Source organism: Nansenia antarctica, assembly GCF_963989245.1.
Source record: "Nansenia antarctica genome assembly, chromosome: 7".
Taxonomy (NCBI): Eukaryota; Metazoa; Chordata; class Actinopteri; order Argentiniformes; family Microstomatidae; genus Nansenia; species Nansenia antarctica.
In genome coordinates, this window is record NC_137677.1 from 47,376,760 (window position 1) to 47,382,759 (window position 6,000).

The window sequence follows — 6,000 nt, forward strand, 5'->3', positions numbered from 1 at the left end:
CCAGCATCTGGACCAAGACCAAGACCAGACTACTGTAGGACCCAGAACCAGTCTGGATCACTTCAGCCACCCAAACCCCCACGTGTTCTCATCATATCAACGACTCTGTCTGTGAAACAAACACCACCGTCATTTTAGTTGTGTTTTTTCTAAGTGCTGCTATTATTGAAGGAGAGATTTGTAAAAGCAAAGTAATCAATGGAGGTTATCTCACTGGGGCTCTCAAAGGGACTGCGGTGAGTGAGGTGAGAATAGTGCAATATCTAACCACGGAATAGATCACACATGTTTCTGTGTGAGTGTGTGAGAAGTGGTGTCCAGTGGGTATGTATGAAAACTGCTTTGATTTTAACCTAATTTGCTCAAAATAACTATAGTAGAGCAATAACTATTTTAGGTTCCATACTGTACATAGATCGTATATGGAATTGTTAGTCATTCCTATTTATTTTATTTTTTTAATCTTGGACAAATAGATTTTAAGGCTGTTTTTGAGTTGTGTGGTCTTAATCAAACACAGGTAGTATTTAACACCAACTTGATTTTAACCAGGGTTGAAAAGCCAAATCCAATTCCCTTTTATTACAGTATGTGCCAAACCACTCCTCTGCAAGAACAAAGGTTCTGAAAACTGTCGTAGAGGTTGATGGAACCCTATTGATGCGGTGTGTGTATAAATCGGAATATGTGGTGGAAGTGGTCCTCGTTGTCTAAAGTGTGTCCACGATAGCTGTTTCTCTTATTGACTGCTGAGCCAGAGCGGGTTCATGGAGGATGGGGATGACTGCTCCTCTAGGGATCGTATCAATAGCCAGTCATGATCAATTCAATCTGTGCTAGCTCCTAGGACATTTGATTAGTGGTCTAACATGGTTTTCAGATATGGTAAGAGGGAGAGCAGTGTTATGGTTCAATGAATTGAAGTAGGCCTGAGTGTGCAATAATCTTCACATGATCAAAGTTCGGTGTGCTAGTTGGGTTTATACAGTTTAAACTACTGAACATACAGCTTTGGCTTCGATGTTGTTGAGTATTTATTCTGTTTTCTGGTTGACTTCTATGTGTCATTCCTCTCAAAGAGTATCGTCAGTAAAGTCGAATGGTGTCTGTAGTCTGTTTTAATCTGTTGAATCGCCTTAATTTGAGTTGTGGTGGGGAGCAGGTCTGATATACAGTATGCAATGGTGTCAGGGTGGAGCAGAGCTGTATCAGGCAATCTAATTAGATGTGAATGTAAACTCTCCTCATCTGATTGACCTCAACAAAGAGACAAGAGTGTGTGGTGTCTTATGTCTGATGTTCTTTCACAAAAAAATTATGTTCAAAGTGAAAAAATTATAATCATGTCAGTTGCTCGACTGGCTAATATCTATGGTTCTATGTTGTAAATGGCAATGTATATTTTTGTGTGATACATGTATATACCAACACAGCATATGAACAAATTGAGTAGACTTTTCAATGCACCATTGGAAATGATTGATCTGTTTGGTGAAGGTGACATTACAGCTACGTAAGAATTATTTTATTTATGCAGTGTCTATAAAATTATGGTGATGAATATGTGAGGTAAATTTAATAAATGATATTATTTAGCACATTGATAATTTGTCATTCATTCTTGATCTATAACCATGTTTTGTTTTACTGTAAAAGGATCTTTAAACTTGCTTTGTTTCTGCTCCATTAATCATAGCCATTTAGAAGCTTTATGGAGCTCACCACTGTTAAAGACTGACTAACAATCTTATAGCTTAAAGCCTATGGTCATACCATTCTATAGCTTAAAACCCAAATAATAAGCCTCATACTGTAGCATCTCTGCCCACTGCCTTTTCATTCATGTGTGTCACCACTGCCTTCGCTGTGAAATCCATTCACACCGGGGTATCAAATCGACTCCTTAGTGAGCTGTGAAAAGACAGACGGACCTCCGACGAAGACGAATCTTATTTCACCGTTAATATGTTGGCCGTGGGTGTATGGGGGTGGTGATAGACAGCTCTGACAACGTCGGCGGTTATGAGATTCTGAGGTCGGCCTCTGATTGATGCATCTCTCCAGGTGCAAACCCTCAGATTAAACTCTCCACTGGTCAATCAGCAGCCCCTGACAGCCCACCACTCACCAAACTACACGAAGGCAATACTGACGCTGCCCCAAGGAAGTCCCTCTCTGGTCCTGCTTCCCCACTCTGATCACCCAATGAAGGTTTTAATGGTGGAACACATTGGTTTTTGATGCTAAAAAAAAAAGAGAAACATTTCCTCTATGTAAACCAAGCAAACTTCATTCCACCTTGGATTGTGAAGTCATCAGTGTACTGTCCCTCTCACCTCAACCCCACAGCCATGAGCCAACTCATCAGAGAGAAGAGGACACCTCAAAGTCGTCTGCGCTGGCCAAATCATTAAAGACAGAAGCATTGTGTTATGAAGATGTGTGGAGTAACTGTGATGGACAGTTACGGGGGTAGACAGACAGCAGACATACAACCAAAAATCTGGACCTGACCCTGTCCCCACCACACAGGGAGACAGCATCAAAAGGCCATAAGCAACCGGAAATGGATTCAGTTGCGGTGTCAATAGAAAACGTAGATATTGACAGCTCTGGATGCTGACTCAGAAGCACATGTGGCCAAAGTCAGATAAAGACCCTGAGGAAACACTGATGCGGATTGGAAGCCACTCCACACACCCATCAGCCCAGCACTACAGGGGTTTAATTCTCACAAACTCCAGACTATAATGGAGTAACACCACCTCGGCACAAAACTGAATGGATATACTGGACATTTTGTTATTCTTTACAGCAGTAGTTTGTGTGAGTGCCAAACATTCTCAGTGGGGGAAGATGATTTGCTTCCAGGCAACAAATATGAGATTTTTCTGATGTCACCAGCATCATATTACATCAATTCTGAATGTAATTCATATTACATGTACATCCTGAACATGATATACAGTACGTGTCTCATCAAGCATTGGATAGGATGCCCTGGTTTCAGACTCACTAATCTACACAAGTAATGAATCTTTATTCAAAGGCCAGTTGTTCTTTCATAGTCCTTCATGTACTAATATCTGATCCTGTTTTGGAAGTGTGATTCCCAGTCACTAATATGTTTGTTGTGGTCACAATCCTGAGAGTGAACTCCCAGCTCTGTGAATGCAGGCTGTCTGTTTCCCTTTTTAGATGTGTTTCCTCTCTCTGTGGCACGGAGGAGACACCAGAGGCCATTCTCATTTTGTTGTCAGTGAAGTTTCCTTTCCTCCGTGTTTGAAGTGACAGAGAATTCCCTGGACGTCGTCCCACGCTATGTCCCATGCTTACACACACATATATTCGTCCCATGCGTAGACACACATGTACACACACACAGGACACAGAGCCTAGCAGCACAGCTCATGTGTTATTCTCTCTAATCATGGAAGTGTTTGTAAAGATGTGGAAGCTCAGGTGGAAAAAAAATGTGATGCCCTTTTTACTTCTCTTTTAGAATAATACATCTAATCAAATCATCATGTAGAGCTCTCATTAGGAAACCATGGCAACAAGCCAAAAGAATCACAGTATGCCAATGACATACTGCCATGAATTGATTGGCTCCATGAATGTGCTGTATGTAACAGGAGCTTTGACCAACCAACAAAGAAGGGTCTGTCGAAAAATCCAGCCAACTCTGTTTCTGTCCTAGAAATGTTTTACAGTTTATTTTTGAAATAATCTTTAAAGGAAGACACAGTGATATGACAAAGGCATTAAATACTGGGACTGCCACCAGCAGAGATAGCTAATGTGAGGAAAGACTATTTATTCCCCAGGGTTTTTTTCCCTATGGAACCTCTAACGAGTGAAACGCCTTGCTTGGATGAAGCTGAAGCATCTCGGTCGGAAGTCATCCTACTAATGTAATATAGCTGAGTCTACCGTTAATGCAACACTATGTGTGTGTGTGTGTGTGTGTGTGTGTGTGTGTGTGTGTGTGTGTGTGTCTGTGTGTGTGTGTGCGTGTGCGTGTGCGTGTGCGTGTGTGTGTGTGTGTGTTATGCATTCCCTATTGAACACTTTCAGGGTCATGAAAAATTACTTGTTTATTCATGCCTCTGTGTGGAGATGGACTTGTGGCCCTTGGAGATATTTTATGTTTAACCGAGTGCATTTTGGGAGGTCTCTTGAGCTTGGTGCATTCTGGTCCAACAGACAGAGGACCCCCGGTGGAGCTGTAAGAACCACCAGGCCTCACAACCTCAGCTGTCTACCACAGCTAAGTAGAGAGAGAGAGAGAGAGAGAGAGAGAGAGAGAGAGAGAGAGAGAGAGAGAGAGAGAGAGAGAGAGAGAGAGAGAGAGAGAGAGAGAGAGAGAGAGAGAGAGAGAGAGAGAGAGAGAGAGAGAGAGAGAGAGAGAGAGAGAGAGAGAGAGAGAGAGAGAGAGAGAGAGAGAGAGAGAGAGAGAGAGAGAGAGAGAGAGAGAGAGAGAGAGAGAGAGAGAGAGAGAGAGAGAGACTAAATAAACAAGGAACAAGCAACAGGGAGCATCAAGTGCAGAGACAGTGAGAGGTAAGGGGAGAGATAGAGAAAGAGTAAGAGGTAGAGAGAGGATGATGTAATTTACAGCAATGCAGCGATGTCCATTTAGTGCTTTTCCAATCAGAACAGCAGCGTGGAGGGTCTACAAATAGCCAGTGTTATTTCTTATTTTACATTACTCTAAGTGCTCCGCTCCTGGGGATGGGTGGATGGGGAGGGGAGATGGATGGTGGGCAGACATTTATTGTGTCTCCATTAGCTCATATGAAAGATGGGCTGGACACAGAGACTCCACCCACTAATACACGTCCTTCTCTATGTCCTTGCCGTTTGGGAGCTAATCTTCTCAGAGATGCACTGGGTAGTCCGTCCGTCCGTCCCTCTCTGGAATGGAATGGAATGGACTTTATTTGTCATTGCTACAGTACAGGTACCAGACAACGAAATGGTCCATTAAATAAAATGACACGGTTCAAATGTTCACGCCGGCAGTCCGGCTCTCACACATACTGGCAGCGTCCCGGTCTGACTTAGCTCTCGTTTGTGCACGGCTTTCTTTCTTTCCTTCCTTCCTTCCTTCCTTTATGTGAAGTGGCCGGTCCCGGGCACAGCTGCCTCGCATCCGCTCAACGAGCCCGGCGGTTCGGTGCTGCGCTGATTAGCGGATGCGGGACAGCTGTGTGAGCGGATCGCTCCATCTCTCATCTTGATGAAGATGAATGATCTTTATTGTCATTGTAACAGGTACAACGTAATTTAAATGAGGAATCACAAAACAGTTTTGCAAGCGCGTCGCTTCGCGCTTGTGGGTGTGTCTAGCGCTGTGAAGGTCTGAAAAGCGGCCTAAATTTTTTTTTTTTTTTTGGGTTGAGAAATCTGCATGGTGGCGGAGGAAATTCCATCGTGGCGGACCGCCACGATGAAATGCATGTAGAGGAAACACTGAGCCCAGGTGTACCCTAAAGAGATCGGTCTTTAGCCTACGGCAGAAGGTATGTAGTGACAGAGAAGAGTTGTGATCTTCGTAGAGATGGCGGTGTCAAACAGCCAGCAGAGGTGGAAGAACGGAGTGATCGGGCCAGGTTTTGGGGACTGACCATCGTTTCCAGATATGGGAACTATCTTAGAGGGGCTGCTCCCATTACGGCTCTATAGGCGAGCACCAGTGTCTTGAATCTGATTCTGAGTTGCTCCTGGGAGGAGGCAAGTGACATGGGAGAATTTGGGGAGATTGACCATAGGCTGCAGCGTAGGGGATGAGCTGCAGAGGTTTGATGGCGGAGGCAGGGAGCCTGGCCAGAAGTGAGTTGTGCTGGTGGGAGATGACAAGTGCCTGTCATCCTGTTACACATTAGGTTTAAGAGCCGTGTGCTTGCCTGCCGGGCGGCTAAGGGAATAGCCCCTTCCTACATGCAATGATCTGCGCCCACATACACCATACAACGGGCAGTTCACTCCGCTCCTCCA